Below are 25389 nucleotides of genomic sequence, written 5' to 3'. Positions count from 1 at the left end.
CACCATCTTGTTGTTAAATCTCAAAATGCCATTTTTGTAAGAGTAAGCAGTAGTGCCAGGAGCAGCTACAGTGCACTCAGCAATCAGTTCTTTCACTCTACTATCCTGCCTATAGCTCTTTACCACTTCTTGCACCCAAGTAGGAGTAACCGAACTAGCAGTGAGAGCAGATATCATATATTTTACTCGTGAAAGAGCATCTGCCACCTTGTTCTCTTTTCCCTTCTTATATTCCACCGTGAAATTGTATCCTGTTGGTAGTACCTGTAAGCAAAGATAGAAGTTTGGCAAGGACCAAAATGTGAAATGTATTGTGTACTTATCTCTGACAAGGAATGGAGTGTGTGTGTTCGACAGTCTTCCAGAAAATCGCCAGCCCACTTCTCTTGCGAGTTTACGGAGGCGCAAGTGATAATCCGGCGAATCCCAACATGGCATCAGAGCAGGTTGGCGTTCCGGCGGTGGCGGCGTAGTCCCTCGCCGGCAAGGCGGCCGGGCCTGGCGGGGTCAGGAGAGAGAGGAGGCTGCTCTTGCGCGCGCGCGACGCGGAGGAGGAGGCGGTTGTGGGCGCGTTCTGGGCGAGCTGGCTGCAGAGTAGGAGGCGCAGGAGGTGCTGCGGGAACTGCTGAGTGTTGGTCTGCTGTCCTGCTGCTGATTGACCAAGGAGAAGGGCAGCTGCTGGTGCATCTGGATCTGCTGCTGCTCTGTGGGGTGTGGCTGCGGCTGCTGCTTGGAAGGGCTCCTGTCCTGGCTGCTGCTGCTCGAACAGGGTGAGGCAGATGCATGAGGAGCAGTTCTGGGAGGCGCAGGCCGACGCCGCCTACAACCACCATCTCCTTCAGGAGCACCTGCAGGCGGAGGAGCAGATCGCCGCGGAGCGGGCGGAGCAGGAGGCGCTGCTCGAATCGTATCTCTCCGCCCGCAAGGGCCGCCTCGAGCGCTGGCGGTACCGCATGCGGGTGGCGGAGGCTGCGGCCGCCTACAAAGAGGCTAGCAAAGAGGGTGATGAAGCGGGCGAGGCGCTGTTTGGCGAGACCAAGGACGAGGCAGAGGACAATGCCGGCTCCGACGAGTCCCCGCTCTGCTGGCATCAACAACGCCCTGCTCCGCCGAGGCCCCGCGGTGCCAATAACGAGGCAGAGGACACCGCCGGCTCCGCCGAGGCCCCGCCCCGCCAACAATGAGTTAGAGGACATCGCCGGCTCAGCCGAGGCCCCACCCTGCCAGCAATGTGGGGGAGGATTTCCACCGCTCCGCTGAGGCGCCGCCCGCCGGCAACAAGATAGAGGACATCGCCGGCTCCGCCGAGGCCCCGCCCCGCTGCCAACGAGGCCGCACCACATAGAAAATGAGGAAGAGTAGAACACGGTAGGTCGCCGCCGCTCGGGTCCAAGTTAGGCCACCGCTGCTACCCTCCGGTTGAAGCCAAGCTAGGCGGGTTGACCATTAACGGCCGGTTAGCTTCTTGGCGGCGACGTGGAGTCGGAGAGCTGCGCTAGAGAAGAACGCTGCTTCTACTTAACTGCTGGTGCAGTTGGCTGACTGACACGTGGGCCCAACATGCCACATGTCAGTTACGCACCTGCACCTGCAGTTAAGTCACTGAAGCTTCTGTTCGGCTCAGCGGGACACAGGTGGGTAGCTTCGGTTAATTAATTATACCTCCATCGCACCCCTTTTTAGTTTTTTTAGAAAAGGAGGATGACCCCCGACCTCTGTATCTGGGAGATGCATGCGGCCACAAACACCCGTTTTTAGTTGAAGAATGTATGAAATGTAATGAAATCCGGCATGTTTATATGAAATCCGACCGTGTATGAATGAATTTATTTCGATTAGTTCGAATTCCTGTATCACTGGCATTGGATGAACATGCAAAACAATACGTACTAGCATCATTCCCAGGGTGATCACCACGTTTGCAGCAGTTTCACATGTACTCCCTCCGGTACTTTCTAGTCTGCATACAAGTTTTGTCTGGAGTCAAAGTATCTCTACTTTGACCAATCTTATACAAAAAAGTATGCACTTACACAATGTGTGAAGTAAAAAGGAACAGAAGGAGTACAAAGAGTTTGAGCAGCTTTTTAGCGTTTCTGTACATTGCAATCAAACACACAGGCCTGGCAATTCATAGAGAACATTCAAAACAATCGATGATTATGCATCTCAGCGACTCACATGTCAGAGGCAATATTTACTTCACAACTAAAGAATAAAGAAAAAATTGATCGGCGCTGCTGACAGCAAAGGGCGTCCCATTCGAAAATATCAAACGCATATCTTGCTAAAATCAATGAGCAAAATTTGACAAGGTTGTCCCATTCCAAAATATCAAATGCTTACGATTGTGGAATGGGCAGGGTTTGCCATCAGTTTGGACATTGACATGGCACCTCGTGCTAAATAAATCAGCTGTTCTTTTTGTGCAGTTCCACCAAAATCAACCAAATTCGCGCGTAGCTTGTATGATTTCGCCCTTATATGTTGCAACACCTTGAACTTATGGACACCTCCTTTCTTGTGGTGGAAATGAATTATTCTATGTATTCATGAACATTTTGTGCAGTTCCCATTGAAATCAAGCTGAGCACCCCTGTTTGCACAAATACAAAAAAGTGATTAGTATAAAGCAAACTGTACTTTGAATTGACAGTTTCAATAGGCACATACATGGTCCATGTAGAGCACACTTTTAGAAAAATGGAACTCACCAGAAAGAATCCTAGAACAACATTGTACTCGCGCATCACAGCAAAAAAATGGAGATTTGTCAGTCCTTCTGAGCTGAAGTTAGTTTGGTCTTATGGGGAGTAATGTAACCATCCTTCAACTGCTCCTTTTGATGAGAAGATAGATAGGGCTTCTTCATCCTGGCATAATCGGAACTAGTCACTTCACGTACTCCATATTCTTCTTCAGAGGAAGATGATCCCTGTTTGCTCGAAAAAAAGGAAAGGAAATATTTAAAACAGCATAGATGAAGCACTTCTCAAGGACAATACCACTTTTTCATGACAGTATCTAAACAGTAGCACAACACCAATAGAGATGACAAAGCTCAATAATATGGATGAAATCAGTGGGCGAGTACCAACATTTGTCAGGAGGCTGATTGTGTAGAGCATACAGATGAAGCACTTCCCCGGAACCATCTGTTGCTATCTACGGGGTGGCCATGCTTACTATATACTCCTCGATTAGTTTAATGTTTCCAACATCTTCTTGTGCAGTTCCACTAAAATATATGGTATCTTCAAAGAAGATCCCTGTTTGCACAAGTAGAGATAATTACGTATGGCATCAAATTAGTGGCAAAACAATTGCTCGTTCTAGCCATAGCAATAAATTAAGATGAAAAACTATATCATTACTTGTGTCATCACAGTTCCAGTGCTTCATTACAACACAGGGAGTTGATTTTTGTTTTTCTTCCGCTTGTTCTTCCCCTTCATCACTTGGTTCAATAACAGACAAGCTTCGCCTTCAATGTAAGATTTGGCATGTCAATTAGGGAGCACAAGTATAGTACTAAACTTAATTTTCTGATGAAAGTGGCAAAATACAGGCCAGCAGTTGTGAAATATCCTTATCTTACCTCAATGGGATATTACGGTGCACATACAGATTGGAAGTCTTGTCTCCAATTGTGCAGTTCACTAAAATCAAGCAACATTATCGTACAAGTAGCACAACATATGAAAGCACACTGCAGAATCATGTGAAAGAAGCCTAGTACTGACCTCTCATGATGCGGAATTCAAACAACTCACAAGAAGAAGATCTGAACCAAATTCGCCTTAACGGATAGGAAGTAAGATCTCCTCTTGTGCAATTCCACTAAGATCAAGTAATCAAGCAACGTTGTCGGTGTGACATTTTGGTTGAACTGCACAAAACACTCTTAAAACAAAAGTGTTTTGTGCAGTGCAACAAAAGGTCACAATGGCAACGAGGTGAAGTAGATAACCCTGTTTACACAGAGGTGCAAAGGAAACAATTAGTGGTCAATAACGGTGGATGACACAGAAGCCAACAAAAAGAAGCATCTACCTTATCTAAATGGGAAAGAAAGCAAGACAGTAGCATTTCTCAAATGGTGGCATTGATTAATATTAACATAGAAATTATATTAACAATAAAATTCGTTAAACATGTAATTTGCTTTTAACTGTGGCATTGCATCAATTTTCCAGCGGCATTATTAGAGGGTGTTTGTTTACAGGGACATTTTGGTGTAGGGACTAAAAAAACTCCGTGTCAGTCCCATCTAAACCAAACAGGAGGGACTTTTAGGGACTAAAAGTGGGCATTTGGGACTAAAGAAAGAAGACCCCGAGGGAGTCTTTTTGGGACTTTTTCCAACAGTTGCCCCTGCCACGCATCGCACCTTGTCTCTATTAGTTCATTACTAGGGGTAACATGGTCTTTTAGCATGTCATTTAATAACCTCTAGTCCATGTTTAGTCCCTGGAACCAAGCAGGTAGGGACTAGGGAGTTTTTAACCAAACATGGCCTTAGATTAACAACAGCTAATGAGTTGCACGGGACAGTGGACGCACCAGCACCATGTGCATCTACCGATGTACTGTGGTCATGCACAGTCTGTTGCAACAAAGAACAAACAACCAAGGAGCATATTTGTGTTGGTCCCAGTTTTGTTATCTTTAGACACCTTTCCCTATGTGAGCGCAGCAAATCTAGTCCTGCTCAAACTCTACAGCCTTGTCCCTTCCTTTCCTTTTTGAACTAGTACTTTCGCCCCTTCCTTTCCTCTTTGAACCACGTCCTAGATTTATGCGATACAACTTTCCCCACTACTTTCCCCCATTCCTTTCCTCTTTGAACCACGTCCTAGATTCATGCTATACAACTTTCCCCCTTCATTTCCTCTTTGAACCACGTCCTAGATTCATGCTATATACAACTTTTCCCACTACTTTCCCCCACTCCTTTCCTCTTTGAACCACGTCCTAGATTCATGGTATACATGCAGCTAGAGCAATGCATGTGGAGTAAGTAAAATATCCCTTAAGGTTCTTGGGGCGTGGTTCGGTGGGCGACGGGACGACGGCGAAGAAGAAGGGGTCGGAGGCCCTCCCGCGCCGCCGTTGGGTGGAATGTGGAACATCAGCGCCGGTAGTGGATTCCCTGCCTCACCCGACGGCGACACGTAAGCCTCCTTCCCTTCCCGGCGGACGGATCCTGCGGCTCTTTGAGTAGCAGTGAGGGGAGAGAGAGAGGCCAATGAAGTCTTGTTTAGATCTGGAGAGGGCGAGAGAGTGTGAAGAGAGCAACTACAAGCGCTGAGGCTCCAGCGTGTATATATATACTGGAGAGAGAGTGTGAAGCGTGCAAACCCTAAGAAACATTTTGACCAGTCAAAGAATCCTCCTGGCAAAAATTATGCTCAAGTGTAGTTATCGAACCCGAGACTCAAGTTTGATGAGCGAACAGGCTAACCAGCTACACAACCCTCCCGTTATGTTCACGAGAGGAAAATAACCTTTTATACGTTCCTGCATTCGTGTGACAGGCATGCCATGTTTTTTTCTGTGTGTGTGGGAGTCATTAGGATTTCAATCATAATCGTGTCATGTGACTTTGGTGGTAAGACTATCCATAGTGGTGCAGAAATAATGCAGCCTTAGTCACCTTACCTCTCTCCACGTAGTACGTTGGGTCCCACCAGTCAGAGGGTGAAACAAACAAATTAATAAGAAAAATTAAAAGCGCCAGCGGTGTATCTTACCTCACACATCTCGCTACTGCTCGGGAACACTGTCCAATTGATCCCTCTGTTCGCTCACGTACTATTTTAAGTGAATCCTTATTATAACATGCACACAAATTTTGGGCACTTGTATTCGACTTAAGTCAGTGTGCCACCGTATCTCGTATACTTACTACTCCCTCCGTCTAGGTGTAATAAGTCACGTTAGAAGGTGCAACGGACCAAGGTGCGTGCGTGTGCGTGTGTGTGTGTGTTTAACAGCATGTGTGTGTTAGAGAGAGCGACAGATCGACCTACTCCTACAGAGAGATGGTGTGTAGTGTACGATTTTAGCCGCGAGAGTCGGTGCATCCTCTCGTTTTCCGGGCGTGTCCGGTAGGGACATGCGGACAGCTGCCACGCCCGCTCCTGACCAGCCTGGCCCACCCAAAGCCCCTCCATCACCCGCGCGCGCTTCCCGCCCGAAACGGTCAGCGCCGCTCCAAAGAATCGGTGCCGCATTCATGCCCGGGCAGAGCGGACGCGACCTCTCACTGGCGCAAGAGTGATGGTTGCTTCATCCGTCCAACTTACTGCTGGGTCTATGTGATTTGACGGCTCATTGGTCTTTATTACTGAGGTGGTAGGACTGCTGGATGTCCCACGCTTTCGGCGAAAGGAGGTACTACTACTAGATTACAATTTTCTCCATTCTTACAGCGGAGGAGTGCAAGAGCAGTGAAAACACGCAGGCTCAGTGATTACATGGCCCACCTCACACTATCACCGTGCGACACCTAACTCTTTACATAGTACTCCCTCCATTCCTAAATATTACTAGATGAGTCCCCGCGCGTTGCCGCGGAACAGCGGTATATCTCTCTGCGCAAAATTATCGATTTCATAGAACTAAAAAAAACTCTATAACCGCATGACAAATGTGGTAGCCAAACTAAATAAACTCCCATCATCATTTAGATCATCCCACGTAAGGAAAAAAGATCAGCCAACTCCTACTGCATAATGGGATTATATTTTTCTTTTTGACATGTTAATGGGACTTAAAAGCTCACTTACATGCATGCTACCGGTGCATGCTTGCATGCAGACATGTTGATGTGATTTAAAACCCACTCACATGCATGTGCCACGGTATTTCTGCATGCTTGCATGTGGCTTAGTGCGGAGCCTCTCAACGTCTAGATCAGACGGCTATTATGGACTGATTTACTTCATCTAACGGCTACATCAATTTTGATGATGTGGCTCAAGGAGAGGATAGAGAATTCCTAGTAGTGGGGGCTAGCTATTACTAGTAGATAAGTCTTTGTAGAGATTCCACTAGGAACATACGGAACAAAATGAATGAATCTACACTTAAAATGCATCTATATACATCCGCATGTGGTTCATGGTGAAATCTCTACAAAGACTTATATTTAGGAACGGAGGAAGTACTAGTATAGTACGTACTGTAATTTATCAGCGAGATAAATTTGTACAATGCTATGAAGCTTCCAGCTTCTGTTACATGTATCTTGCGTCCAAGGTTGCCCGTTGCAACATTTCATCAAATACAAAGGAGACTAACATGCATGCTATTGCATCTCAATGATTGACAGATCATAGCAAATATGTACTCCCTCCGTTCCAAAATAAGTGTCTCAACTTTGTGCAAACTTTAGTACAAAGTTGTACTACTACTAAAGTTGACACTTATTTTGGAACAGAGGCAGCTAAAGAAAAAAACGATCCATGCAGTCCCTAGCCCTTGAACCGTGAACCCTGACCAGGCTTCAATTTGCTGGCAACGTTCGAGCTTCCTAATAAATGAAGTTTGCAACCTTTTGACCATCGGATCATTTTGTGCAGTTTCACCAAAATCGAGATGAGCATCCCTGTGGCAAAGAAATTGAAGAAGCGTGATTAGAATAAGATTACTGGGACTAGTTGATGAGACATAAACTCATCACAAATACAGTACGTAGAAGCCAGTAGAGGTATGTGCGGGGCAAAGAAGTAGAGAAATATCCACAGGGAGTGATGTGGGCAGCTGGAGCAGTGGTGCAAGCCGGCTGTAAAGGGAGTTGTACCTGAGGGACGTAGCTCAACCTTGAGGAGGGCGGCGGGAGGCGGCAACTGCCCACGTCGCGGCAGTGAGCAAGGGACGAAGGCAACCTCACCGGCTTTGTGAGAGAGAACGGCGGGGACCCCTGATCGGGACGTGCCGACAGTGGGTTTTCGCCGTCGGCGACGGCCACCGCATCTACACTAAGCATCCACCCCTTCCCCAAGCGGACGTGATCCGCCGGGATGTTAGAGATGTGGCCACAGTCGTTTTGTGCGAGAGAGTGTGAAGAGAGCAACCCCAGCAAGCAACCGTGTAGGCTGGCCCGTCCTGACTATGTATATAGTGGAGCGGTTTCCTTTTCTCTCCATATGAACCTATCATATTGCGTACGTGCCACTGAAGAAAAAAAACTTTATTTATAAATGACGCGGCACCTACTACTCGTTCTCCTATAACCTTGCGCTTGGCATCTCCAAAATATTAACCTTGCGATTGGCTCTTCGCCTCTTCGGGAAGTCGAGCAATAATGGTAGTGCAGTATATATCGTTCTGGCTATATGAGACCGAATGAATTGCTGCACGTCCACCACGTGGGCGAGGGTCGAGGGGCGAGGGAGAGTGCTACATACGGAGCAAAATGAGTGAATCTACACTCTAAAATACGTCTATATACATCAGTGTTTGGAGTATGTACTAGTAGTTCATATTGAAATCTACTAAAGGACATATATATTCCAAACAATATGATATAATCTCTATAACCAAGGTAGTAGGGACGAGGAGTAAACGGAGGGAGTAGTAAATTTTTCTCCTCGTCCTGCGAGCCACCGCGCGCATGGGCGAGGGAGCGGGCGTAAGGCGGAGCAAGCTTCACCTCATCCTGCGAGCCACCGCGCCCGTGGGCGGGGGAGACGGCGTACTAAGCAAGCTTCTCCTCGTTCTGCGAGTTGACGGGACACATCAAAAGTACTCCAGTGTATAGAGCCTTGCCTCTAAGGTAGGCCCCACATGGTTTGCCTCTTTTTTTAACATAACACGTCAAGTCGCAATTTGTTTGTTCACCCGTGGTAGACGATCCTCCCTCCACCAAGTGGACAACCAGTACACGTGCCAAATTACCACGTGGGCTGCCTTTTTCGTACAGAAATGAGCTCCACCGTGTACCCGCGCGGGTGTGGTTGGGAAAGAGACGGGAGTACGTGCGCCGTGCATGCACCTCTTCTCTTCGTGCACGTCCCCCACCTACGTGGGTGTGTGTGAGAGATACAAACCGCGTTCGTGAGTGTTTTTTGTTTTGGGGTGGGGGTGGGGTGGGGGGTTGATTTCGTGAATTATTTGTGGGAATATGTGTCGATGACATCTCAAACAAAATTTTGCATGCAATGTGTGTGAAATGGAGGCCTATCCATATCATACATAGAGGGTCGGGCAATCCACGAGAAGAGAGGGAGGGTCATAGCTATCGATAGAGTCGAAGAGAGGATCAAGTGGGTGGGTGCGAGATCGATGAAGAGAGCCATCGAAATTGTGTGTGTGTGCAAGTCAAAGATATAGGGCGACTGGCCTACCGGAACGTTAGAGGGCACATGTCAAGTTTGTGTGTGGCAGGGAGACATGACTAGAGCGCTCGATGTATCGGTGTGTGTGGGGGGAGGGGGTGGGGGAGGGGTAGGCAGAGGCCTAACTATAGAGGTAGAACGACTCGTATATGTGTTGAGAAGGAGAGACCCAGCTATGTCTTGAGGGAGATCGGTCGACATCCATACATAACTGAAGGACGGGAAATATGATGGGACAGAGAGAGAGAGAGAGAGAGAGGGAGGGAGAGGGAGGGAGAGGGGTAGAGTGCTGGATGGGTGATGGAGTTGCTTCTCGAAGATGGTGGGAGAGGCCTACTAGACAAACTGAGGGTGGAACTGCAATGTTATCAATAAGAGTGGGGATGTGTTTCTGTGTGTGCCTGTGCGTGATAGATCTGTCGGGACGCATCCATGGATGATGAAGGGGAACCATGTGTTTGGTAAGCAAACCTAACTAGATCGGTAGATCAATTGTTGTTTGTCGGAGGAAGGGAGAGACACAACTAATGAGGTAGATCGATTGACGTGTGGGTAAAAACGAGTTATAAGGACCTAGCTAGCTATATGTATAGCGAGAGATCGGTCGGTGTACGTCCATTTGTTAGAGGCAAATAAGGCCCAGCGAGACGGATAGACAGAGAGAATGGAGCTAGGAGGTGGTGCGAGAGGCCCAACTACTAGCTAGATAGGGGGAGGAGTGTGCGGTTGTGAGATCGATGAAAAGAGGGGCGAGAGTTTACACGTGTGTCTGACCGTATGAGAGACACGAGGCAAGGACACATAAAGGAGGAGATTGAAGGTGTGTGTGTATGTTGTAGGCAGGCATCGCTGGAGAGGTTTATCGATCGGTGTGTGTCGGAAAGGAGTTGTGGAGACTCTGGGAGAACGACCTAAAGAAAAAAATGAATGTGCCCGGTGGATAGAATGCCGAGGGAGGGGGAGGGCGAGGAGGGCGTGTGCATGCACGAGAGAAAGTTAGTGGTAGCTACAAAGGTTAGAGGATTGTGTGGGTGTAAGAGACTAACAAAGATCATAATTTGATATGAAAGCGGATTCATATATTTGAATAGGAGATCATAGTGTTTTAAACATTGCATGCATGAATATAGCGGTGATACACGTGTTGTGCACATGTTATACCATAATGTGATAATGCATGGCGTTTGCAACTCACAGCTAAATGCCGAACAATCTAAACCATACTATACATCAAACAATCTCACATTTTATTTGAATTTGTGATAATGTGTGGCGTTTGCAGCTTACAACTAAATATCGAACAATCTAAACAATACTATATATCGAACATTCTCACATTTTATTTGAATTTGTGGTAATGTGTGGTGTTTGCAACTCACATCTAAATACTTGTAGGCGTAGGGGGCGGGGCACCATACATAATGTGATAAACACATTATACATATGAGACATGGTTTAGATTATGAAGATCTAGCTAGAGCTAGAAATGTAATGTGATTTGAAATCAAAATAAAGTGGATTCAAAAAATCTAGTTCGAGTTCATATAGTACACATAGTTCATATGTAACTCGAGACTAATCATGTGGTGTGCTGTGAAGATAATACACAAACGATGGTTTAACTTGACAATAATGATGATTGTAGATCTTATTAAAACAGAGAAACGAATTCAAATGCTTTGACTTCACAACAATCATTACTGTAGATCTTATTCAAATAGAGAAACGAATTCAAATTTAGTTCATATTGAAGCGGTAGTATATACGTTTGGAATGCACTAAAACGTTCATTTGAGTAGTAGGTTGCATGCATTATACACGTAGCGAAATATTTTAATTGAACATAACATGAATTCAAAGTTTTGAATGACATTTGTAGTGCGCATTGATTTGGTACAGTACACGTTAGGCTTGTCCGGAAATTTCAACCCGCGCCTTGTTAGCCCGAAATATTTAAGATATATCTTTGTCTCCTTGTGCTCTGACAACTCCCTCCATCTCAACCCGCGCCTTGCTATTCCGAAATTACAACGCGCGCGAAAACTCCCACCTCCTGTGAAATCCCGACACGCGAAATGCCTGTGGTACCCCTGAACCGAAAGAACCGCCTCAAATCGGTGGGGGTACTTTCGTAACTTACCCCACATTTCGGACAAGCGCGTCTCTAAGCCATGGTTCCCCACTGCCATCCCATCCGCCCACCCATTCGTACACCGAGACCCGCGACGAAACCCGACACCCTGCTTCGTCCGCCACCCAGCCGGAGCCTCTTCCCCGACGACGTCGTCCACAGCAACACCTCGACGTCCCTCATCCACCGTACCGGATGAGGATCCGTCGTCGATCTCATCGTCCCGCCGGTTCAGCCACCCCGTCCTCCACCTCCAAGGAGCTGCCCCGATGTTCCCCTCGTCTTTCGCGCCACCTCCATTCCCACACCGCCGTCTTCACCTGCACCACCGGAAGAGCATCATCATCACCGTTTCCTCGGATGAAGCTGCGGCCTAATCGGCGCCACCAAAGATGTTGTACACTAATCGCCGCATTTTCTTCTTGATTCGATCTCCCGGTGCTGCCGGCGCTCGGTCCCGAGCCGACACGGCGCGGCTCCATCCACGGCGGCGTCGCCGGCCACTTCCTCCACGGCGTCGCTCCCTCGGCGGCGACGTCCACATCAGTAGGAGCTGCTGCTGCTTTAGCTCTCGCTCGCGCTGCTGCTCTTCTCTTGCTCTCGGTCCCCTGCCTAGTCTGCTCTTGCTATTGCTCTTGCTCGCGCTGCTGCTCTCGCTCTTGCTCTTGCTTGCGATGCTGCTCCGATTTAGCTACACTTCAGTCGACTGAATCGACTTTTGGGTCAGTCGATTTTCAGGGGGTAGGGGGGGCTCGCCGGGGTGAAGGAAGAACCAGCCGCAGTGGGGAGGGGGCTTGCCGGAGAGGTACCCCACTATCTATCTTAGGGTTCAGGATGGGGCGGTGGTCGCCGGCGGTGGCGGGGCATTGGCGGGGCGGTGGCGTGGGGATCGCCGGAGAAAAAGCTTGGCACGGGGGGGCCTAGAGGGATGGCCGGGACGGCGGCAGACCGGCGGTGGGGAGTGTTTTCGGGGCGGGCGGGGCGGCGCACCGCCGGCCGCGGGCGGCGGGGGGCTGCTGTTTGGCCGGTGGTGGCTGGCGGCTCAGGGGGTGGAGGTTGAAGATGAACCGCAGGCCCTTGATTTCGTATCCAACGGCTGCAAAATCGACTGACCAGAGATGAAAAAGTCAGTCGACCGACGTGTAGCCTCACCTTGCTAGTGCGTTCAGTTTCGACAGCAAAATTCAGTTTCGACGGCAAAATTCAGTTTCGACAGTTAAGTTCTGTTTCGACACTTAAGTTCAGAGATGAGCGGCTGATGTATTTTACATCTAGCACTTTGTGGTTATGTATTTTACGTCATGTCTTGGAGATGCTATTAGAATTCCACTCAGGTTAACGTTGTTTGTTGTCTCTCTTGTCCTGCTTCAGCCTCGGCGTCGTACAACTCACCGGAGCTGCTCCAACGACGAAACCCTCCATCACAGTGGAGCAGTACCTCGGGCTCCATCAACAGACGCCTAAGATCTTCTTCCCCTCCTCCGACAGCAAAGTCAGCCGGAGCATCCTCACCGGCCAACCCAATCACGCTGAGATCGACATGGCTTCGCCAAAGAGGTTGTACACTCGTTGCATCTCTTTTTTACTCTACATGTTATATATATTGTCCACTGAGCACACGGATTTGTTCCTTTAGTGTCTCCTTGAAAGAAAAAACATAGGAATTTTAATTTTCACTTGTCCTCCTTTTCAAATTCCTATTCATGAAGCACAAGACTAAGAGATAGTAGCATAATAGCATTATAACCGTACATTTTCTTGTGGTTTGACTTAATCTCACCATGCTTCTTTGCATCCTGTGATCTTCCAATTGTTGTGAATCAAACACCCAGATTGGCAGAAATCCTGTGTTTTTAAATTCTCTGTTTTGCACGTGCATTCCTATCCTATTCCTGTCTATTTCCTATCCCTGCATTGTTGGAATCCTCCAATTCAAACGAGCCCTTACAGAATTACTTCTCTTACAGATAGTTGTCAAAGAAAACCTTGCATGGTTTGTCCCGCTCCTGCTGCGCCGTCGTCCACCCCAGCTCAGCTGCTCCAACGACAGAAGGGTCCAGCACAGCAGGGATCCGGCCTCCAGACTGTCTTTCGCCGCCTCAGATCTTCTTCCCCGCCGCTGGCAGCCATGAAAACTGCATTACCATCATCAACCGAGCAGATGACCTCGAGGACTACATGGGTCCGCAAGAGAGGTCGCACTCTTTCGTGTCTGCTTACGTTATGCATCGCTTAATATTACATGCTACTTTATCGTCCTGTTCACCGATTAGACTCTGAGTCAGCTCCAAACTAATGGTCAAACTTGAGTTTTTAAATGGTTGTGGGGTACATATCGGGGCCGCTATCAATAGTATCTATCTACTATCTGGTTAATCTTCGGTGTCTACTATGAGTTTCATGTTGGGTGGGAAACAAACAGTAAAGAAGCCATTATCTGTATTTTTTAACTGAAGCCATTATCTGCCTGCTATTATTGGTTTTGGGTCTATCCACAGGTTGCTACCATCACTCTGGATTTCTGCATGCACTCCTTACATAATCTCACTATGTTTTATTCCTATGCATGACAGTTATTGTAAACAATGGAACTGAACATGTAGAGCAAAAGAGACGAGCCTTGCGTGGCAATAAAATTTCATGCAGACGTCGCTCCATGGTAGGCGCAAAGGCAGCCCCCCCTCCACGCATTTCGGATTGTAATAGAGAGGAAGATATCTGTTCTGAGGGGGATTCAGAAGGAGAAGACAACTCCTATTTACCCCCTGAGGTCTTTGCTCTAACTTGGCATGCTGATGTTGGTTATATCATGCATATGGTGTCTTGCATTGCTTACTTTATACATCAAATATGTCATTTGCTTAGTTTAGACATCCTTTGTGCGAATGCCATCTGTTTAGTTTATTCATCGTTTATGTGAATTATGCAACGCCATCTTGTTTAGCCAGGCATCATATATGTGAATTTTGCAATGCCATCCTGCTTAGCCAGTCATCTTATATGTAAATTATATCAGGCCATCCTTTTTTTTCGTTACATATTACATTTGTCAACAATGTTAGTACATTCAACTGCTCTTCGTGTGCATCAGCCATTTGACATGGTGATGGCAAATTCTGGAGTGAAAACAAGGTCTTCAGAGCAGACTATGCTATCTGACAAAGCGCATATCTCGCTGGTTATGGATAGCTCCTCAGAGGAGGATTCAGAGATAGATGACCAGTCCTATTCCCCCCCCCCCCGAGGTGTATGCTCTAACTTGGCAGGGTTATGTTGCTTATATCGTGCGTATGGTGTCTCGCATTGCTATGCCATTTGATTAGTTTAGACATGCTTTGTGTGAATGCCACCTGTTCAGTGTCTAATTACCATATATGTGAATTATGCATTGCCATCTTGTTGCAAGACATTATATATGTGAATTATACAATGCTATCTTGTTGCAAAGGCATTATATATGTGAATTATTCAATGCCATGCTGTTTAGCCAATCATCATGTATGTGAATTATATCATGCTATCAATTTTTTGTATTACGTGTTCCATTTGTCGACAAAGTTTGTATATTCAACTACTCTTCCTGTGCATCAGCCATTTGAAGCGGTGATGGAAGTATCTGGAGTGAAAACAAGGTATTCATAGCAGACAATGCTACCTGCTGAAGCAGACATCTTGCTGGTTACAGAGAGCTCCTCAGAGGAGGATTCAGAGACTGATGACCAGTCCTATTTCCCCCCTGAGGTCTATGCTCAAACTTGGCAGGGTTATATTACCCATGTCATGCATGTTGTCTTGCATTGCTTAGTTTTTACATCATATATGGATTGCCATCTGCTTACTTGCTTACTATATAAATCAGATATTTGAATTATATCATGCCATCATGTTTACATAGTACATACACATCATCTATCTGAATTATGGCATGGCAACCCATTTAATAAAGACATCATATAGTTATATCATCTCATCCTGTTTAGTGTTTACAGTCATCATATTTTGAATTATGGCATTCTATCCGTGAATGTATGTGAATTATGGCATGCCAACCTATTTAATACACACATTATATAGTTATGTCATGTCATCTTGTTTACATAGTCTCATATTTTGAACTATGTCTTTCCATCTTTTTTAGTTAGCCATCATAATGTGAAATTGTGTCATGCTATCCTGTTTAGTTAGCCATCATATATGTGAAATTGTGTCATGCTATCCTGTTTGGTTAGACAACATAAATATGAATTATTTCATGCCCTCTTTTATTCCCCACTATCCATTGCACCTGTCTATCATACAATGTCTATACTTTCAACTACTTTTCTTGTTTATCAGCCATTTGAATTGGAGAGCGTGATGGCAGTATCTAAGGGAGTAACAACTCGGTCTTCAGAAAAGATAGTGCTACCAGTTGATGCAGATAGAACCACGGTTGTACTTGCCCAAGGACCAGATCCACCACACATAACCCAGACTCTCGCAGATTGTACCCCTACCCAGTTGGACAGAGAACCAGCTACACCCCTTCTAACCCCAACCCCGGTAGATAGTAACCCAGTTCCAGTTGACACAGCACCGTCTCCACCACAGAGCACCCAAACACGAGCAGTTAGTAAGGGAACTACAGTGCCCAAAGCACGAGGACCACCACTCTGAATCCCAACTCAACGCTTACAGGAGAAGAAGATTTGTTCTCAGGTCAGGTTCGGTAGCTATGGTTCATACTCCTTTGCTCTTGCATTACTGTATTTACTCATACCAACTATTTTCAAATTTGAAGGATGGAATTGAAACTCCAATGGTGCAACAGGTATGTTTTAAACCTGTTTCTTTAACTGGTTTGCTGTTGTAACTTGCTCTATGTTGATTTCAGTTTCAATTGAATAAACAGTTATGTTCTCATGTCATGCACATTACAAGTGTTGTTATTGCTCTATAGTTACCCATACTTATATTCTGTCTATTCTGCTTTGTCTTGAACAAATATTATTTGAACTGTGTCTCTATCTTGATTTGGCAACAAAAACTAGAATGATATAGACCATAAAGTGACCATGGTACATAGATATATGTTTGTTTCATGTTGTTATCTTGTCCACTTTACTACTGAACTCATTTACCAAAATGAGTTTCATATACAACATGGTAAACATGTGATGTGTCTGCTTGTTTCTCTTTTAGAATGCGGACAAAATATTGGAGAACAGTACCGCGTTATCCAATGGTAAAGGAAGTAATGCAGATAAGGTCAAGATAGTGAGACATCCCTGTTGGTCTCCAAGAAAGCTGATAAAAACTATCTTGATGAGAGTGAGGGAACCCAAAAGTTCTGTCTTGATGTAGTGTTCGAGTTACTGGCCACTACTGCTGGCACAAGCTCTTCGAACTCGATGCCTGAATCAGTTCGTCTTCTTGAGTCTCAACTTCAAGTTGAAAGACATCGATCAGATGTGCTGCGATAGGAAGCTGAAGGACGGAGGAAGTCCCTACAGAATTCAGATGCATATTTTCTGGTGCAACAGCAAGCGCTGGAGGATTTAAGCGCCAAACAAGAGAAAGTTAATAAGCTTGCTAAGCATCTTGCCAGCATTATGGGTACCCAGTATATTGTTTCTTGAGATCTTCTGAAGTGGTTTCAGTTCTGGATTTGTTTTGCTGCGGCGTTTATTTGCGCTGGTCGCCAACTTTGATAACCAGTGTATATGATATGCTGCTTTGTTCCCTATATTTGCACTGGTGGCGAACTTTGATGCCCAGTGGATGTAATATGCGTAATAGTCGTGATAGCCTAGCGTTAGTTGCCTGCTTATTTATTTCCTTGTTGTCTTGTTTATTTGTTTGCTTGTAGTCATTGCAGTTCTTTTTCCGCGGTTAGCTAGTGGCTGCAATAACCTATTTTTTAAAACTAGGCCACAATAACCATGGGCTAATATTTACTGTAGTGACACTGGGCCTCCTACTAGCCGTAGAAACAGTGGGCCTTCTACGGGCCATAGAAACAATGGGCCTTCTATGGGCCGTAGAAACAATGGGCCTCCTGCGGGCCGTGTCATCAATGGGCCTTATACGGGCCGTATGATCGATTGGCCAAACATGGGCCAAACAGACCGCATTATGATCGTAAATGGGCTAGAGTTGGAATCGTCCTTTCATGGACCGACCATAACGGGCCATCGTTAATAGGCCGTATTTGGTGATGCTATGAAAATGGCCCAACAGACTAACGGGCCGACTGTAACGACGGGCTGAATTTGGCCCACAAGCAGAAAATGACAGTAACGGGCCGTAAGTAACCGAATGCTGCAAATGAGCCCAAGAATAAATGGGCCCTCAGAAGGCCGAAAGTTAACTTGGGCTGGAAACGGCCCAACGGAATAACGGGCCGTTAATGGGTATAAGTGATACACTGTTCATTACGGGCCAGTTTCACCACGGGCCGTTAATGGGTGTAAAGTAATACACTGTTCATTACGGGCCAGTTTCAGCACGCGCCGCTAATCGGCCAAGAGTTACAAAGGGCCTCATATGGGCTGAAAGACGTCATGGGCTATACATGGGCCAGAAGTGAAAATGGGCTGGAATCATATTGGATGGCCCAGATGACGCCACTGGGCCTAATTCGGATAGGGCGTAACGGGCCTTGGGTTAGCGGGCTGTAAATGGGCTATATGCGAACAGGCCATTAACAGGCTTTCCATGGGCCGGCCCGCCAGCTTTTGACCAAGTCAAACGGGCCGGCCTTTTCACAGGAATGGGCCACTGTTGGGCCGTGCCACGTGTCGACGTATCATAGGTGCCTTCTGTCCAATGAGTGGATGACATCTGTCCCAACGATGAGCCGACACGTGTTTCCTCTAGCCAATGATGATTTTACACGTAGAAAATCCCCATTGGTCGGGGCTGTTAACGGGTTATCGGATCCAAAACCTGACCCGATAGCTTAATGGCGTTCCGTTACGGTGGATGTCACGTGTTGGGCACCCTTGACGAAAGCACTTATGTGACGCGCGATTTATCATCATGGAAGTGGACACTTCCATGATGATAATTTTGGTAATGTCATGGAACACTTCTACGACAGCACAGGTATGACTATCTTGATTCTGTCATAAATTTGTCATGGATGTACATGCATGACAAAAAACGCGACCTACTGTGACAAACACATATCATCACGGAAGTGTATTTTTTTGTAGTGTTAGTACTATGCATGTTGATTATTAGGTCAGCTATATATATGACACGACAACCTCATATAGTCGATTGTTGGCTATACTATTAATCATGCTCTTAGGCTTGTTGTCCTTTAGGCAGTGGCGGAGTCAGAACTTTTGCGAATCCTGGGCAAGCTTAAGCCTAAGTGCCCAATCTAGAATCAAAATCAGGTATTCAGATATTCAACATATCAAATATCTTCAAACATTCAAAGAAGCACAAGTAAAAATGCAAACATATGGTAGTCATACAAATGCAAACATATGGTAGTCATACAAATGCAAACATATGGTAGTCATACAAATGTGATTTTAAAGTCAAAAAATATATAATATAGCAATATTTGGTTCATAGACCACAATAGAGTTGAGACTTGGCAACAAAACTCATAGAACCAAGACATGCATTGAAATTGCCATGTTATCACCAAAATTATAGACATCCAAATTATAATCCAAACATCCTTGAAGAAACTACAAGATAAGAAATTTGTAATTCATGAAAATTAAGAGTTGTGATTTGTGAGTATATTCAAAATTTTGAAGTTAACATTCAACCATTAGAACTTTTCTTTCGAAAAGGAGGTCGAAACCCCTAACATCTCCATCCAAGATTCCAAGGATGCACATAACCATCTTTACTAAATTATTCAATAAAGGGTGAAGCCCGGGTGGGTACAACACTTTGCGCCGCCTACCAAGATCTAGTCGACAAATCAGGGTAAGCACACCACCACCAGATATGCCTCGAGCCCCGCGCATCCACCGACACACCGCAACCACAAGGCAAAGCCAGCGCCTCTGATCGCTCCACTTGTCCTATGCCAGCTGGGCTTCGCCCGACGACACGTGTCGACGATGGTGAGTGAGGGAGTCCTAGATTAGGGGGGGGGTCCTTGAGTGTCCGGATTATTTGATATGGGCCGGACTGATGGGCCATGAAGATAAAAGCAAGAAGACTTTCCCCCGTGTCCGGGTAGGACTCCCATATGCGTGAATGGCAAGTTTGGTGTCTGGATATGTTATTTCCTTCCCCCACAAACCGACTCTGTACAATCCTAGGCCCCTCCGATGTGTATATAAACCGGAGGGGTTAGTCCATACAGGCTATCAGAATTCTCATAGGCTAGACAACTAGGGTTTAGCCATTACGATCTTGAGGTAGATCAACTCTTGTAACCCCTTATACTCATTGAATACAATCAATCATGACGTAGGGTTTTACCTCCTTTAAGAGGGCCTGAACTTGGGTAAAAATTGTGTCCCCATTGATCCTTAGACGCACAGTTCGGGACCCCCTACCCGAGATCTTCCGGTTTTGACACCGACATTGGTGCTTTCATTGAGAGTCCCATTGTGTTGTCGACAGAAGGATTGATGGCTCACCTCAACAACGATGTTGTTTTCAGGGAGACCTTTCTCCCCGGCCAACTCTTTGTGTTTGGCGGCTTTGTGCTACATGGCAAATCGACCGGTCACCTTGAGCAGATCGACAACTATGCCCCTGGTCACCAGATCAGGTTTGGAAGCTTAAACTCATCGCCGATATCCGAGGAGACTTGATCTTCGAGGGGTTCTCGGCCTCGGCCACTGCTCCCCATCCACATAAAGGAGGCCCTACGGATCCACCATCAGACTCCACTCAAGGGTCGACACCCACGCCCGCCCCGACCTTAGATCCGAGGCAAACCGCTTCGTCCAAAGACGGGAGGGTGAACCCCGTCGGACCCTCTCCCATCAGGGAGCTTCCATCCAGAGACCCAAATGCGATCGTGCCATCGCCGGACCCGGACTCAAACGGGGCTCTCACCATCATCGAGAAGCCGGATTCGCCTCTAGATGTCAACTCCAAACTCTCAAGGTCTGCATCTATCGGGCTTGGTCAAGTGGTTATTACCAAACCTAGCTCTGCAGACCCTCATATGCCTATTCAGCTTTCGCTCTTAAACGAAACACTGGACCTGATGCGATCTCTCGCCATCACGGAAGTATCACCTCCGAACTACGCCCAGCCTGAACTGGGGGCTGAGAGCAGGGAATTTTACATCGCACCCACCACCCACCACCCACTTAATAGCCACTGTCGAGGACCTACCCAACATGCTAGACTACACCTCCAAAGACATCGATGGCATGGATGATGATGCCGGAGCCGAACTAGGTCAAAACCCACCTATCACTAGATGTTGGACGACCACTTCTACTTACGATGTATACATGGTGGACACGCCTGAGAAGAAGGATGACGATGGCACTCAAGACCCATATGAGGATAAGCCCGTTGATGAACCACCAAAACGCCAACATCAGCGGTGCCGCTCATGATCGCGTTGGGCGAAGGAGAGCAACACCGGCACCGGAGATAATGACACTTCAGAAAATGCCAAAGATTCCGACCACCCCATTGAGCCTGCGCTCGAGCAGGACGAGTGGGAGGAGGGAAAAGTCAACCCTGACAAACTTGCCGATCACGAGGATTCGGAAGATAGTAACTATTTAGCGGCCTCTGAAGAGGACGTTAGCCTCGGTAACAAAGATCTCATGATGCCAGAGGAACCCCTCGAACATGAACGCTTCAAGCGATAGCTAATTGCCACGACACGGAGCATGGAAAGGAAGCAACAGCAGATTCAAGCTGAATAGGACACGCTCAATGACAGATGGACTAAGGTCCTGGCCGCTGAAGAAGGATATGGCTTTGAGCGTCAAACAAAGAGCTATCCTAAACGCAGGGTACTACCACAATTCGATGAGGAGGATTTTGAGCCTATACTATCAAAATACAATCATGCTGATCAATCAGACCGACCACCACGTGGACGGGACAAAACGGCGAATTACGTCGAATTGTGGCAAGGAGGCAGCAGCCCCGGGTTACACGTACGACCTACGTCAGGACCTAACCAATAGGGCCGATCAGACCCGGTCAATCTATGGATCAAGGGGACGTGCTCTAGCACGAGATGATGGCAATCAGGCCTGGCACGATAAACATAACCTAGTCCCGGGTCAGCCCCGAACTCGGATGTCATCCGAACTCCATCGTGATGTGGCCTGGTATAGAGGTGCGGCACACCCCATGTGCTTCACCGATGAGGTAATGCAGCACCAGTTCTTGGAAGGGTTTAAACCCGTGAACATCGAGCCATATGATGGAACGACAGATCCCGCTGTATGGATTGAAGATTTCCTTCTCCACATTCACATGGCTCATGGAGATGATCTCCACACGATTAAATACCTCCCTCTAAAGTTAAAAGGACCAGCACGACACTGGTTGAATAGCCTCCCAGAGAGCTCCATTGGCAGCTGGGAGGACTTAGAGGACGCTTTTTGAGGCAACTTTCAGGGTACTTATGTCTGGCCACTAGACGCTGATGACCTAAGTCACATAGTCCAACAACCCGGAGAGCTAGCCCGCATACTTTGGACTCGGTTATTAATTAAAAAGAATCAAATTGCCGACTGTCCGGACGCCGAAGCCTTAGCGGCATTTAAGCACAACGTCCGTGACGAATGGCTTGCCCGACACCTCGGTCAGGAAAAGCCGAATACTATGGCAGCTCTTATCGCACTTATGACCCGCTTCCATGCGGGCGAAGATAGCTGGTTGGCTCGTAGAAGGAACAGTACAAGTGACCCCCGCACCTTTGAGGCCAGGGACGGCAATGGGAGGCCACGACACAGCAAAAATAAGCATGGGAACAACAACGAAGAAACCGAGGATACGGCGGTAAACGCCGGATTCAGCGGCTCCAAACCCGGTCAGCGGAAGAAGCTGTTCAAAGGAAATAGGACGATCCATCCAATTTGGATAAAATACCGGATAGGCCTTGCCAGATTCATGGCACCCCTGACAAGCCTACCAACCACACCAATAGACACTGCTGGGTTTTTAAACAGGCCGGTAAATTAAATACCGAACATAAGGGGAAAGGACCTCAAAGCGAGGACGTTGACGAGCCCCGCCCTCCGAACACAGGGGGACAAAAGAAGTTTCCCCCCGAGGTGAAAACTGTGAACATGATATATGTCACCCACATCCCCAAGAGGGAGAGCAAGCACGCATTAAGGGACGTCTACGCCGTAGAGCCTGTCACCCGAAAATTCAACCCTTGGTCGGCTTGTCCGATCACCTTTGACCGCAGGGACCATCCAACCAGTATCTGTCACAGAGGTTCGATGGCCCTGGTCCTTGATCCCATCATCAATGGATACCATCTCACTAGAGTCCTTATGGACGGCGGCAGCAGTCTCAATTTGATCTATCAACACACTGTCCGTAAGATGGGTATTGACCCGTCAAGAATCAAGCCTAGTAACACTACCTTTAAAGGAGTGATACCCGGCGTGGAGGCCCGCTGCACGGCTCCTTAACACTGGAAGTAGTATTCGGCTCTCTAGATAACTTTCGAAGTGAAGAATTGATCTTCGATATCGTCCCTTTCTGCAGTGGTTATCACGCACTGCTTGGACGAACTGCTTTCACCCGCATTAATGCAGTCCCACACTATGCTTATTTGAAGCTCAAAATGCCTAGACCGCGCAGCGTCATCACAGTAAATGGAAATATGGAGTGCTCCCTCCATACTGAGGGGCACACTGTGGCCCTAGCAGCCGAGGTACAGAGCGGCCTCATTAAGCTGAATAGCTCATCAGTCATCAAGACCCATGACACTACTAAGCAAGTCCGATCCGCATTACAGAGCGATAGCTCGGCGGACCTGGAGCTGGAATAGCAGTTTAGCCTCCGCCAATCGCCCTGTAAGGTAGCGGCATACGTACCGCGCGTACATAATTAAACACTTAAAATACCTTTGTAGGATCAAAAGTATGTCTAGAGGGGGGATGATTAGACTATTGACCAAATAAAAATCAAGTATTTTCCCAATTTTAAGTCTTGGCAGATTTTGGCAACTTAGCACAAGTCAAGCAATCAACCTACACATGCAAGTCTAAGAGTATAGCAGCGGAATGTAAAACATTGCATATGAAGGTAAAGGGAGGAGTTTGGAGGGAGCAAACGCAATGTAGACATGGAGATTTTTTCCCGTGGTTCCGATAGGTGGTGCTATCGTACATCCACATTGATGGTGACTTCAACCCATGAAGGGTAACGGTTGCACGAGTCCATGGAGGTATCCACCCACAAAGGGTCCACGAAGAAGCAACCTTGTCTGTCCCACCATGGCCATCGCCCATGAAGGACTTGCCTCACTATGGTAGATCTTCACAAAGTAGGCGATCTCCTTGCCCGTACAAACTCCTTGGTTGTCGACGGGAAACGACACCTATGGGATCACTGGAATCCCTACTACGGTTGGCGGGCGCGAGATTGTGGAAAGAGCAGGTCTAGGAGTCAGCACACAGGTCGTTTACCCATGTTCGGGCCGCAAGGATGCGTAATACCCTAGTCCTGCTTTGGTGTATATTTGAGTGTTCTTGAGCTCTTGAACTAGCTACAGTGCGTGCGTAGTCCAAAAGGTCCGAATCCTTCTCCTATATGCCTTGGGCCTCCTTTTATAGCCAAAAGGGGTCACCACAGTGGCACATAGCAGGTGGAAAGGTATACAGTGTACAGGCTTATCGCCTGTCATTACAGGACAAGACGCATTAAATGCACTCCTTAGGTGTCTCGTTGCTTTATTGGGGACGGTAACGAGGCCTGTCCCGTCTGTCGCCGCTATGCCTTGCTCCGACATGCGTCCAGGCCGATGAGGCATGCAACGCCACATAGGCTGGTAGGCTGCTGAGATGGCATGGTGGTAGGGTCTTCACGAAGATCTGCATGCCACCACACAAGTGCTTGCCGAGTTGGCCTGGAAGCCGCACGTTGCCACATAGGTGTCTGCCCAGCTAGTTGGGCTTGCAGCTGTATTGGAACAACGGTGGAGTCTTGGCAGACGTGGGCCTGGCTACGGCCCCGCGGGTGTCCTTGGTAAGGGTCTTGCCGGGGCCCCGGCAAGTGGTCTTGCCGCGTCGTCGCGGTTGTCCCCGGCAAGATATCCTCATCAAGGATCTCGCCGAGGATCATCATCTTCTGGTCCTCATCTGATCTTGTGTGCTTATGGTCTTCACAAAGATCTGCACGCCACTATGGAGGTGCCTCCCGAGCCTTGGTTCCAATGTGGTTGATGGTGTTGGAAACCTTGGGCTCAAGGGTGGCGCGCTCTGATGGCATTTGGCAAGTTGCCCCCGGCAAGGCTCTTGCCGGGGCTTCGGAGGCTGTCCCGGTAAGGGTCTTGCCAGGGGAGTCCACCTCGCCCTCTTTCTCTTTGTGTCTCTGGTCTTGGCGTTGCTTTGATTGTCTTGCGCCTTTGATTCCCCTCCTCTGCCCTGCTAAGTGTGGCTGCGGGCGCGGCTCTGACTGCCCGTGCACAAGTAAAGGGGTATAAAGGAGAGCCCGTACTTTTGTACACCGACAGGAGCCCCCGGGCCTGGGCCACACATAAGCGCAACGCGTTGTTGGGCCTGGCCCAGAACGGTGTGTGGGTAGGCGGAGCGGAATTTTTCCGCAGTAACTTCTCCGTCCGCTGCGCTTCCCCACGACCCGCGTTGAACGCGTGACGTGAGGGGTCGTGTGCGTGATGACGGTGGCATGCTTCCCATGGTTCCAATAGTATAGAGGCAGTCCGTGTTCTCCCCATGAAAATAGAGGGAACTGTAGATGCGCGGCTCATTTACTAAGTGGACTTGGGTG

Source organism: Triticum aestivum, chromosome 4B (genome assembly GCF_018294505.1).
Source record: "Triticum aestivum cultivar Chinese Spring chromosome 4B, IWGSC CS RefSeq v2.1, whole genome shotgun sequence".
Classification (NCBI taxonomy): Eukaryota; Viridiplantae; Streptophyta; class Magnoliopsida; order Poales; family Poaceae; genus Triticum; species Triticum aestivum.
Note: the sequence above shows the minus strand (reverse complement) of the source record.